Raw genomic sequence first — 13491 nt, 5'->3', positions numbered from 1 at the left:
TCCACCGTCCTCAGACCAATGAGCCACGTTGGTGGTGTCGACCAACAGTGATAACGCTTTGCCCCAAATGTGCCCATGCTGCCCTTTCCCACGCTGGGGGGGGCGTTCTCATACACGTCTGGCTGTTAACCGAGACGTGGATCATAATTGTGACTGCAGGTGGAGCGCGCACGGCACGCTTTGGGGCACGATAGGTTTTCGCCTTTCGTCCTATTTGCTGCAGATATAAACAAAGATAAAGATTTGCATTCTGTCACATTTTCTGTTCGCACGTTGACGCCACATCAACTTACACGCGCGTTGACCCCCGCTTACTGTTTCTAGGACGCCGTTTGCGTCTGTTTCAGTGACCGCATTGTGTGTGTGTGTGTGTGTGTGTGTGAGAGAGGACACGGTGGGGCATGCGCAGCCGCATTCTTCTCGTTCAGAGTGTGTTTGTATTTTCAGTATTCGGCACAGTGCAGTTGGTTGCGCACCAACGGAGCGCTCAGTCTCTGACGGACCGGCGAGGAGGGTCAGTCCCACCAGGAGCTATCACACACACACACACACACACACACAACTCTACCCGTCACTCCGGCAGGGAGACTCATCACTCTCTCTCTCCCACGGAAACACACACTGCTGTGCTCCCATTAGGGAGATCTGGTGAGAAGACAGGACTGATGGTGCATGTCACAAAGTACTACTGCTAGTCTCACGCAATGATTCCCCTCCCTCATCCTCTCTCTCTGCCTCCCTGCCGTCCCTCTTTATTCTTCTCCAGCTTGTTGATTAGCTGCACATCTTTCACAGCTTCTGCCGTTGTCCTTGAAAGGCGAAACATACGCGTTAATATCATGTCATAAACTGTGGTGCCTACATCCAGAGTCAGACGGCCTTTAAAGACACAGGACGTAAAGGCTTGAACCTGTAACTAAGAACGTACTCTCTTGTTCACAAAGTGAAGTAGAGTAGTGTTGTGTTGTATAGAAATATCCGCCTGCATTGCTTTTCATACGGGTCTTTGTCCTAGAAAAAGCTCTTCCCACCTTTCTTTCATCACCAGCATGCAGGTATCTGCCGTCTGCACCGTCGCCGCTCGACTTGACTGTAACACTTTGGTGTTTAATTCCCGGCCTGCGTGAGTCTGATATGAATGCATTAGCAGGATTGCGCTGTGCGGTGGATTAGAAACTCCCCAGTGCGTTTGTGAGGTGTGTGGTAATGCCAGACTTAGCGAATCACGTCCTCCCATCGCCGCCTTAATCCCCGATGTGCTGCCTAATGACACCGGGAACGTGAAACTCGGCGGGGCGAGCGGAGGAAGCAAAGGAGAGAGCGACGGGGGAAAAGTTTTGACTCCAAAGTAGTTAGACGGTCTGATGGAAAAGCACGACTTCACGCTGACTGGCGCGCGGGTCGAGGGCTGGATCTTGGATTTGACGGAAATGTGCATTTGTGTGTGTGTGTGTTTACAACTGCTGCATCCGTGACGTTGCGTCGCGAGCGGACAGGGCAGGTGTGCTCGACAGGTGTGCTCGCTGATCCCACCCCCCCCTCTCCGTTCGCCTGCCTGTCCCTCCATGTTTGCACACTCATTGTGTTCTTCATAGAGGAACACCTGGGCTCTGCTGTACCTGGGCTGGTTGCCCAGTCATCTGTCTGACAACAAACACACACACACACACACACAGACAGAGTAAGACACTGGAACACAGCCAGTTCCTGTTACAGGCTGAAGCAGGAAGCGGCGGCTGACATCCTATCCGTCCCCGGGAGACTCGAAGCCACTGGGTAAACCATCCGAGGTGGACCCACTCGAGAGCAGAGAGGACGCGTTGAGTGCATTTAGCTTGTATCTGGTCCCGCGATTGCTTTGGGGCATCCATTTGTTTCGCCTTCCAAGAGTGGTTTGTAATGCCGACGAAGGCCGCAGTGTGAACCAGAGATGCCTCAGATAAACTCCTCCTGAATAAGCTTTAGCTGGCAGGCGTCAAACTCGGTCACGGCCCAAACAACACGATCAACACGCAACGTCTTTAGTTAAGTGTCTCTTAATTGGCTGAGATGATGAAAGGACCACACGTAGAATTGTAACGATACTTGCCGCGAGGTTTTATTCAATAACCGCCCTTTAGCGCGTGGAAGACACGGGGAAATGTATGCGAGCGGCGACGCTGTGATTGTCTCAGTGGTCTGCTTTGCCGCGCACCAGCGAGCGTGGGATTACCTGAGGGAATAACACAAACAGGTTGTCTCCAGCTCTATTGGGTGGTGGTTGTTGTTTTTTTACTGAAATCAGGCGATCTCAGACCCCCCCCCCCCCTCGCTGCGAGTCACTGTTCCAGAGAGTAGGTAAGCACTGACGAGTGCATTCAAGGAGTTTAGCGGCTCACTTGATTGTTTCTCCACCATCAGGCTCTCCAATCACTACCTCGTTTAAAAAATACTTCTGCGATTTCATTGTGTGATACAAGAGTGGCCGCACTTGTTTGGTAAATTGCACTTTAATTGAAATGTTTTCAGATAATCTTGTGTATATAAATGTGTGTATAATATCATGCTGTTAAAGCAGGAATGAAGGTTTTTTTTTATTATCACTGAGGCAGCAGAACAAGCTGTGGTCACAATGTTGATTTATTATCACCTTTTATAAAGTTACCATGTTATCTTCTGTACTCCTGAGTATAATATTGTGCTTTCAGTAGCAAAATGCTGTACTGTTTCACCATCTAGTGACTAACTGCCTCTATCCTTCAGTGCTGAGCTGCAACCGTACTGAACGTGTTTCAGAGCTTCTTTTTTTATTTTTTTTTACCAAAAACTGCTGGCTGATGAACATTTGTGTGTTTTTTGTTCTTACTTCTCTATGACAAACAATTAGCCGCTCTCGTGAGTTGACCCCGGAGGGGTCACGGGAGCAACGCATTAGTTACATTAGCGTCATTAGCAACATAACCCACATCATTAGCGGCGACGTTTCAACGGGCCGAAGCAAGCAGGCACGTGTGTTGTGACAACAGCGTTCGTGGGAAATGAGACACGGTCGAAAAAGACGGTGGCTATTAATCTTCCTGTTCACCTCTCTATCTGGTATCACATGACACGGGGGGGGGGTAACGAGCCAGAACGCAGCCGCAGTGTTTGGGCGACCCCTGCGCTCACAAGCTGTACTCTTGTCAGTCGTGTGTGTGTGTGTGTGTGCGTCGTTCATCTCGGTTTTGTGGTTTCCGTCAGGGTTCTAGCTGCTCAATCATTACGTTTCTTTACCTCACCTGAGCGAGTCAACGGTTTCCCTTCGGGGGTGCTGTGAGGGTCATCCAGAGATCGGGGTCTGCTGGACTCGTTCCCCGGAGGCTGAAGGACAGCAGGCACCCCACACACATGCCCTTTCTTTCCTTCTCCCCCTTGTCCTCGTCTCTGTCTGTGTCCCACAGTGGAACACACTGCCCTCTCTATTAGCGCCCCACCAGCCACTCGCTCTCCTCCTCGGCCCCTCGAGCCAGAGGTCACACGGGGTCGGGGCAGATATCATTCAGTCAGAGGAGCATGAGAGGGCCTTCTTTTCTCCTCTTTCACTTCCTTCATCTCTTCACCTCTCTCATTCTAGATTTGCTAGTGAGACGGCGTGCAACGCCCTGATGATGTTTTCATGGCAACCAGAAGCTGAGTTTTCTGTGCCTGTTCTTTTTCCTGCTGTGATACTTGTGAATAAACAAAAAATGTCTAATGATCAAATTTGCATAATCTTTTTAGTTAGAATATGAAATCAATTTTGATATAATACATCTTTACACTACTCACGTCCAATTGACTTCTCTGTAGCACATTGAGCGCATTGTTCTGTGTTTAGCAGATTGTAAAGACTTATGTTGATAAGATGGGAAACATCACAGCAGCTTCAGTGTAGCGAAATAATGATTATGGCATGGACAGTTTATTTTTCATTCGGATCGTAACTACGGGATCCAGATTCTTGTGTGTCTCCACGCGAGTTGCATACGGAGTGACATGGCGGTTTTACACTGGTCCAAAGGAGAGAAAACAGCCTCCTGTGTTTATTTTCATTCGACTTCTAAATATCATCCTCTAAAACACACAGAGACGCACACAGAGGCTTCCATCTTCTGCTGCAGCAGCTTCACCTGACTTCACCAGCGAGATACTGATCGCTCTCACATATGCACGGTCACATTCTGTATGTTTGTTTGTTTCTTTTTATGCTCATTAAAACCACAATATGCAAACTACATCATGCCGTCCTCACTCGCACTTTGGTTAGCTTCCAAACACTTCACTCATCTTAATTATCTTTCTGCCAAGAATAACCGCAGCGAGTTTGCATAAGAAACCCATCAGAGACTAAGAATGCTCCTGAATCCCAATGTTACATTCTGTTCAGGAGGAATATTAGTTCTCTCCAAATGGGATATTAATTGTTTGTGTCTGAAAGCATCTGAGGAAAGTTACAGTCCACTGCAAATCACATCTGCCTCGATTTTCAGAAAGCACATTTTGTGGCAGCCAATGGTTTCCATTGTTTAAATACGGCATAAGAAATAAGAAACTTTCTTAAACAAAGTAGTGAATATCTATTTGTATTGTTGTTGTCAAACCGCAAAATGAAAAGAATGAAAGAAAAACTATTTCAGATGACAAACAATGAGCAAACACGGATGTCATTAAAAGGAAAATGTGGGTGTGACAGCTCCTCGAATAGAATTCCTTTTTGACAGTTGTTATTGGTATTGTCTAGTCTAGTCATTTAATGCATTGATATCAAAACTGTATAATTTTTTTATGACAAAAACAAACAAGAAAACATCAAAAACATCCCTTCCTCCTGTTTCAGCTGAATCCAGATAATTTCAAGACAGATGTCATTTACAGAGGCAACGTGGACCGAACTGCACAAGCAGGCAGTGAAAACAATGCAACAGTATGAATGTAGACATTTGTTTTGCTGCTCATTCCATAATTCAATCACACATAAAAATGCATTGTACCAATCACACATATCGCCACAAAACCCTTGATTGCAAAGAGGATCACGGCAGACTGACACAGCAGGCGTTACAATAATACTTTATTGGTTAGATTAAACATTTAAGCGGCCGTCCCGGTGGTATCCCGTGCAAAGTGCTGATCGCAGCTTAGCAGGCACCGGCTCACGGGTTGTTTTCGTCGTCACCCTCCGCTCCAGAAACACAGACCTCAGTAAAGTGACGAGGTGCTACCCGTGACTTGTTGAAGCAGAAGCTTCGTTCCGTTTCTCTCTCCCTGCTGCACGTACACACCTCGCTTACCGTCATATTCCCTCTCCTCCTCATCCTAACCCACTTCCAGTGCCCTCAGTCATAACACTAACTGCCCCCAACGCACACACACACACACACACACACACACACACACACACACACACACACACACACACACACACACAGCCCTGAGCCAACCTCCCCTCCCTCAACCATAGATAGTGTAAAACGGGGGTGAGCTAGACGGAGAGCAGGCCTCACACAAGCCAGTACCAGGGTGAATCAGGGAGCATCCTCTGCATACCTGCCCCCTGTTTCACCCTCAGGCCCGGGGTGAGCTCATCCGGCTTCTCCTCCCCCGTCTCCCACGTGCCGATGCCCCCCCCCCCCCCCCTCCTCGCTTTCTCTGTTCTCTTTGTTTTTTCTTTTCACTGTCTTCGCTTTCAGCTTTTAGAATTACATTTTCTTTCATTTTGGAAATATATAACCTCGTTGTGCGTTTCGTTTGCTTTAATACGACTTTCATTTCTATTTTTGTCACGTTGTATTTTCTACTTTTCACTACTTCACATTTAGATTCCCTTATTGTCTTTTTATTAATAAATGATAGAGTGATGAGGTTTACAATTGCAAACAAGTCTTGCTATTAGAGCATATGGAGGAATATTTTAATCAGCATGCAGTGCTAATTAGCAGCTTTAACACTTTAACACAAAAAATCTTTGCCCTCTTTGTAGTGTCACTCTGCTTTAGGAAAAATTAATATCACACACTTTCATAAAGGAACCTGCATTACAGTTTCTATAATTTTATCTTTAAATATTCTGTCTCTGTCCAATTAAATGAAGAATATAACTAATAAAGTCAAATTGTAATGCTTAAGGTCACGATTTCATGGTGTCGTAGCACAGTGCTGTGCCTCATCGTGATCTGTATGGAGGGGAGTGACCTCCTGAATTTGCCCCAGCTTTTGCTCCTCGGCATCAAAATAACCCCCCGTACAGCATCGCCTAGGGGGGCCCTCAATTCTGTTTTGAAAAATAATCCCCGTTAAGCAGTTTAGTATTTATTTTTGAGTTAATCATGAGCAAATATCAGTGATTTGTAAAAAAATAAATGTTGTTTGATGAACAGGTTTTATCTTTATAAGCGTTATATAAGCGTTATAAGTTTTTGATTTTAGGACATCTGGATACAGTCGCGTCTCCTCTCACACTCTTTCGTTCACTGCTTCAATGAGCTTCGGCCTGATTGATTTATTATTTTGCACAAGCTCCCCAGCTGACCATGTCAGGTACAATCTGTCCACATCACACTGAAATCTGTCACTAATCGGACACACAGAGGATACCAATTAGCTTAACCCTTTGTTGTTTGATTGATGGGAACCGGCAATGTGGGCAACGTTGGTGGTGGTGAAAACAAAGAGCAGACAGTAGGTGTTGATCATGCTTGCCTCTCATTGATGTGTTTCTGGATCAATCCAGTTCATCTCTCTTCAGATGTGAGTCTCAGTATTATTTATGTTACTGGTTGTAAAGAATATATAACTGATAACGACTATGGCTTTTGTGTTTGTTATATTCCCCGGTTAATGAGGGGTGTGACAGTGTAAATAAACGGAGGGAAATCGTGTCATGATCAACGGCTGAATAAGCAAAAAAAGGGAATTCTTATTGATAAACTGAAATGCCAACGACGGAGAACTTCTTCCTTGAAAAAGGAAAGTGATGCTAATTTAGTTGTAAAACACACGACGTGAAAAGCCCTCCTGGGTCAGGCTATGATGAATGAATGAAAATCATTTTTCAGTATGAAAAACTTGAGCTGCAGACGGAGAATGAAGACACAAAACCCTTTTTACCCAGTTTCAGATCAGTAACATTTTTTCCACTGGAGCCACGTGTCCGCTGCAAATTTTCTGTGGTGCAATTGTTGTTCTGTTCCTCTCATTTAATGTTGTAACACCGAATAGCTGAATTGCGTTTGAGAAAAGCAATGGATTGCAGCGTACTCACACAGGTTGCGTGGACACAAAGGGCACTTACCGTAAGAGCACCCCCGGAGCTGCTGCTGAAGGAAAAGGCAAAACGATTACACCCACCGTTCCCATTATTTCGCTGTGACCCTCGCTTGAGAATCTGACACCCAGATTACTTCTCACAAATTCATGCCGCCATCGCTGTATTCACCTTCATAAAGGCATTGGTAGCTGATCTCAGGCATCAAGTGCAAAATAAAAGCTTTGAAAAAGGACTCTTAGGATGCTAAATACATTTTTCTACACTATACATTTAGTCCTTTATATCGTTTTTAGCTCATTATCTCTGCATGAAAGCAGTGCAACATCTTCCTTTCCAGAAGAAGTTCGGTAGACTCAACCGTACGAATCAGACGATACACATTGAGCCGTCATGCATCCAGTGATCTCGCGCCTTAAAGGACTCTCCACGCCTCAGGGAGAGATGGGAGGCGTTCATACAGTGCTGTGGGGCTGCGGAGGACTCTCAGGCCGTTGTGTGTACGTCGGGTGTTTAAATGAGTACAATTTAATGTGCTCGTGCGTTAACTACGAACAAGCACTCAGTGTGGCTACTTCCAAGTACTCCATCTTTCTCAGGTGTCTTGGCGTATGTGCAAGTGAGTGTATTTAAACACTGCTTTCTCTCTCCCTCGCTGTGTTTGTGTGTGTGTTGTGTGTGTGCGGGTGTGCACACACGCGCGCCTACACACGTCTAGCTCTGCACACACTGCCAAATGTAATTACGACTTCCCAGGGCCACTTCCCCACTGTCTGGGCCGGCTCTCCCAGCAGGGGTAGATTGGGAGAAAATAAGGGCTTATTCACTGGACTATAAAAAGAGTTGTAAACAATCCCACATTGTAGCTACTGGGAGGAAACAGAGCTGGCAGCATGGGGGAGGCACTCGGCTGCACTCGGCTGCACCGGCTGGCCGACTGGCTGCTTGGCTACGAGGTCGTCCACTCGACCGGCTCTCTGGTCCGGCGGGTCGTTGGGGAGTTGCCTTCCGGTTTGGCTGACCACTGTTCTCGTGCACTCGTTGAGGCTCCGAGCAGAGAAAACCAAGTTTAAGGAGAAGAGAAGACGTTTGTATCTGATCCCACCGTCTGAACCTCAAAGCCACTTCCCCAGCATGCCGGTGTTCAGCCAGATTAAGGAGACATGTCATTTCACAGCGACGCTGATCTTTATAGTCGCAACACTCAGTATGGCCGCTGCACAATGACAACGGCCAATTCCGTTTACACCAGTGACTGAAAGCATTATGGTCTTGTTACCGCCCCTTGTTGGTGACTGTTACTTAATTGATTACAATACTTTAACAAAGATACTATTGCAAATTCTGCGTGTAGTGAATCAAAAAGTCAAGTATTTTGGACTAAAAATCTGACTCGGTGGTACCTGGTATTTTCAATTTAATAGAGGGATGTATGGACGTTATAAATGCTGAATTATAAAATCATTGATTCGGCTCCAAATCAACACATTGTTTGATTTTGTTCGATATTTAAATGGTCCCTGTTCATTTGTCTAATTGTTTAATTATATAGCTGATGACTGTGGCATTTCTGTTGTAATTTCACCTCTCTGCAGCACTATACACTATTAAAGACTAAAAGTAATATTCCCGTTGTAGTTTAGGCAGCGTTACATAGAGTTTTCATAAAATGAGAAAACAACACAATAGGTCAACAGCTGTACATGACCTTTTATAGATTGCATATTCTTATGTACAGTGCATTTGTAAATCATCACTTCCCTGCAGGACACAACGCAAAGTAGAACCACCTGCCCATCAACAACCTGGGATGCAGTGGAATAATTAGCCTGTATAGCTGCATTAATAATGCATGCGCAGTATGAATGGGGCATTTATATAATGGCTTGTAACCACGTTCTGCACGTAATAATTACTCAAAAGGCATTTGCCTGGTAATAGCACATCATTTCACGCATCCAGATTCCTCTCAGAGGTGACCCATTCTGTGGCATATTGATTCCGCTCTAATGATAGTTAGGGTAGTAAAAAGCTTCACCAAGGTTACATGTGTACTGTGCATCAGCAACGATTCAGAAAATACATGTTTTTTTTAAGGGAGCAGTTCTTCCAAACATGTATGTATTTATGTATCTTTCATCCATTTTTCCTTCTGTAAATGCATCAGACCGTCAGTAAGAACCGCCGTTAAGTTCATCTGGAATTTTATTATATTGGCCCAACCAATTCATCACCAACTAATGCATTTTCATCACTGTATAGATATTTCTCATGATTTACTCAAACAGACCAGCAATGAAAACCATCTGAATGAAATTGGATTATTAGAAAATAAGATGATTGCTCAAACTTACTTAAAAAACATCAAGTCATGGAAGGTAATCATGCTAAAGCTCTTTGACACATTTTGGCGACACTGTGGGCCTCATGTACTGACGCATTTGCAACCACTTCGGGCGTATTTGTTTTCGCAACGTGCACGTAAAAGCACGGCGAGGTACGAACAGGCAGCACTGAGGGGAAAACGCAGACTGCCTGTCACCCAAACTGAAATAGACAAATTGCGCTTTCTATATCATGCATGTTGCAGCCATGCAATATTACAGTTAGTGGAAGAAATCCAAGATGACATCTCCGACTCAGCGTTCAATTCCAACTCCTCGCTACATTACAATTATTGGCATATGGATCATTTCAAATCATTTCAAACTTCGTAGTCACTGAATTAGTTTTTTGCTGTTTTGACTTTGGCTGATCAATGGTAGAAAGAGAGTTCATTCACTTGCACCTTTAAATGCACCCAATGTTCGGTGTGGTGGGCGGAGAAAGGTTGATTCCCCGATGAGCTGCAGGGTTCATAAATACGACGTGAACTGAACTATCGCAGCGTGCGCTTTCTGTGGGTCGGCCGAGCCGCTGACAGCGCCACGTTTGCAAACGTAGGTACACGAGGGCCTGTTGTGTGTCTATTGGATACACACACAACAGGCACCAGGCCCAATGACACGCAGCTCATTAAAACAACCTGTGTGTTTTTGCCAAGTCCTCTCAGCTTTAGGGACATTATTCTGCTATCTGGGAGCAGGGGGGATATCCGTTTACCGTTGCACTACTCTGAGGAGCCACTTATGCGTGAAAGGCAGATGTGTTTGTACTGTAAACAAGAGAGGGGAGACGGCGAGTGGTGCAGAGCTATGCCAAGAGATCCTGTGTCTGCCAGGGGGGGCTGCCTAGATAGACTTCATGAGGAAATATGGACAGGAGCAATGCTTTGCCTGAATGCACAACAATACCTGCTGTCATTCTTTGCCAGTTGCTGACAGGCGTACAGTGTGCAGCAAGAGACAACAACAACCGCATCCCTCTTTTGTCTAAAGTATGCACGCACATCAGCATCGGAAACATGTTCGTCGCGTGTTTATCTGAAAAGCGGAAAATCAAATTTGCGTCTATAATTTAATTTAAGGTGAGGTAGAGCGTCAAGCTGCTGCAAATCCAGTGATGGTGCTGGAGAAGGATTTCCTTTTATCAGCTTTTTGAGGCACTCGACTGCAACGGCGCCCTTTCCGAAACGTTCATTCACTCCCCTCTAAAGACATTAAGCCAATCATAACTCATTCCAGAGCACCAGCGTGCAGATATGGTTCTCCTCACTGAAATACTGCTCTTGTAAGCTGCAGTAAAGGGCCGTGTCCGTCTCCCCGCACGGCACCTTCCGTGATGCGCTGTTAATCAGAACCTTTGGAATGGACCTAGTTATTGCTCTCCATAGTTCAAATTGTAGTTAATCACATCCGTCCAGTTATTTCCTTTTCTCTTGGCCAATAGCCTTGGACATGCAGGCCCCCCGCTGCGGAGACCTGCTCACCAGGTGATGGGGACTCTGGGGACTGTGACTATTTCATAAGATTTATATGGACAACGAGGCCAATTGGGACTGTTTTATGAAGCTATCTTGCTGCCTCTGTCTAGTTGTTGAAACACGATCAGTCAAAATGGGTCTGTTATATTCTAATAATCCTCCATCAGTTTTGATACATCAAGGATATTAAATGGTAATAATCTTCAGGCCTGTTTACATCATCTTATCATCTTTCAACTTAAAATTTGCTCTGACTTGTTTTGTTTTCCACCAGCTGCTCTTTCTGTTTAGTGTTTTTCTCAATTACTTTTTAGACATTTTTCATATTGATGACATGGTAATTAAAATGTTCACATTAACTTGTTATTTCATCGGTGCCACATTTACATTCTGTAAATAAGATTTATTTCTATTTGAATACATAGCATATAGTTTGTTCTCAGATATTGTTTGAGTAGATTTCCTGAGAATTCATTAGGCCCAATCAAACTATTGTCAAATACTTGAATTAAGAAAAGTACTTGTGTATTCAGTCCACTGCCAATTTCTTGGCAGGCTTTTGCTTTATTTATTAATTAAGCAATTATTTGTCCTTTCTATTGTAATTAAGTGTTTGAAATACCCATTCATTTAAATTAATTAGTGCTGCTCAGTGGCCATGAACGACGCAGCGTAGTCCTGACAGGCACTCGTGGACATTATGGATATTATTATAATATTGGTATGATGGTTGACCCCAGAAGTCTTAGAAATAATGTGTTTTTGTATTTGTCCTAATTGCTCCAACTCGGCACCACAAGGCCGGTCCATGAAGCTTGAATTAACCCTTTTGGAATCTCTTCGGTCTTTGTTGGAGATGAATCTCTTGTCTGTTGTCTTCACTTCTCTAATTAAATACCCCCACTGCTCTTTCTAAGCGACGTCCGTGTTATTGTGTATTACAGATGCATAACTTTGCTCAGCACATGAAAACCCAATTGATAGTGTAATTTTAATGTTCCAATGCATTCTTGGTGAAAAGCTCAATCTCATGTTTGTGAACAATTTTCTGTGCATGTATGTGTGTGGGTTTGTGCGCAATCCCTCAAGTCCGGATCATTTGTATGCTTGTGTGTGTGTGTGGCGCTGCATAATTACGAGTACGGCCGAGAAGTTTAGGCCACTGTATAAACATGCATTAAGAGAGTAGTTTGAATGGTGGTTGTGTGCGTTCTGTACACATGCATGTATGTGTGGGAGTAAGCGCAGTGTGTGCATGTAGAGTTAATGAGGCCGCACGATTCGCTTGTGTGTGTGTGTGTGTGTGTGTGTGTGTGGGGGGCGGGCTGCATGTGAGTGCGGGTGTGTACACACATCTCATCTGCATGGCGCCATGCCCCATCGCCTCCATCGGGGTGTGGGAGAACAAAGACTTTCCATTTCCAGCGCTGCTTGTGCCTGCAGGGAAAAGCCTGATCATAATTAGCTGAATGATGAGGCTCCGCCACGCACCGCACAGCAGGCCTGAGACTGCCGCTCCGCAGCTCCCCTCTCGCTTTTCTCTACCTCCTTTTTTTCCGTTTCCTGTGGCGTTGTTCTTTCTATACATCTTCTCTCCGCAGTCTGGCTCGCTCTCTTTCGTTCGGCCTCGTTCTCAGTCTCTCTCTCTCTCGTTTTATTTAATTCCTCGCATCGGACTTCCTCTGTCTTCCCTCACTTCTCTAGTAGGGACATAACAAGATTGAAAACTGTCTAAAAGATCAGACGTGTGTTCGTTTACTCAAATGCAAATATTCCACACAGCTGAATTAGAACTATGTGATGCGGACAACGATGTCTGTATCAACAATCAACAATCAGAATATGCACAATATATTCTTTCATTTTACTGTGAGCACATCGCAACATTTAGTTTGCTTTTGTAATTACTTTATTAAAACAGTTTCCTCAAAAACAATTTGCAAGCTTGAACTGTAAAAAGTTCCATCCTGTTTAGAAACCCATGAAATCAGACCTGCACTAGTAGGATGTAGTAATTATTCATGGCATTATGGTGCCTAAACAAGTCCTTGAGATTTACTCCACATCAAGCGATAAGGCACTTTCAATTTGCTTTCCCACTCCTCCCCTGATCTTATCAGTTAATACAGTTTGGCAGTAATTCCAAACACTGTAACATGATTCTTTCCCGGTGTTTACGACTCCAGGAGCCCCATTTCCCTCCTCACCTCCAGGGTGAGTGTTTCCATGTTTGTGGACCGTATCATGATTTAGGGATCTGTAGCGTTTCATTATGTTGGGGGTTATTAATGACATCTGTCCTGAACCAAACAGCGTAGTCCAACATGATGGAGAGGAATGAAGGGCCACTAAGCTTCAGATAGCTGAC

Source organism: Gasterosteus aculeatus, chromosome 10 (genome assembly GCF_964276395.1).
Source record: "Gasterosteus aculeatus chromosome 10, fGasAcu3.hap1.1, whole genome shotgun sequence".
Taxonomy (NCBI): domain Eukaryota; kingdom Metazoa; phylum Chordata; class Actinopteri; order Perciformes; family Gasterosteidae; genus Gasterosteus; species Gasterosteus aculeatus.
The sequence above is the reverse complement of the archived record's forward strand: the minus strand, read 5'-3'. Positions refer to the sequence as shown.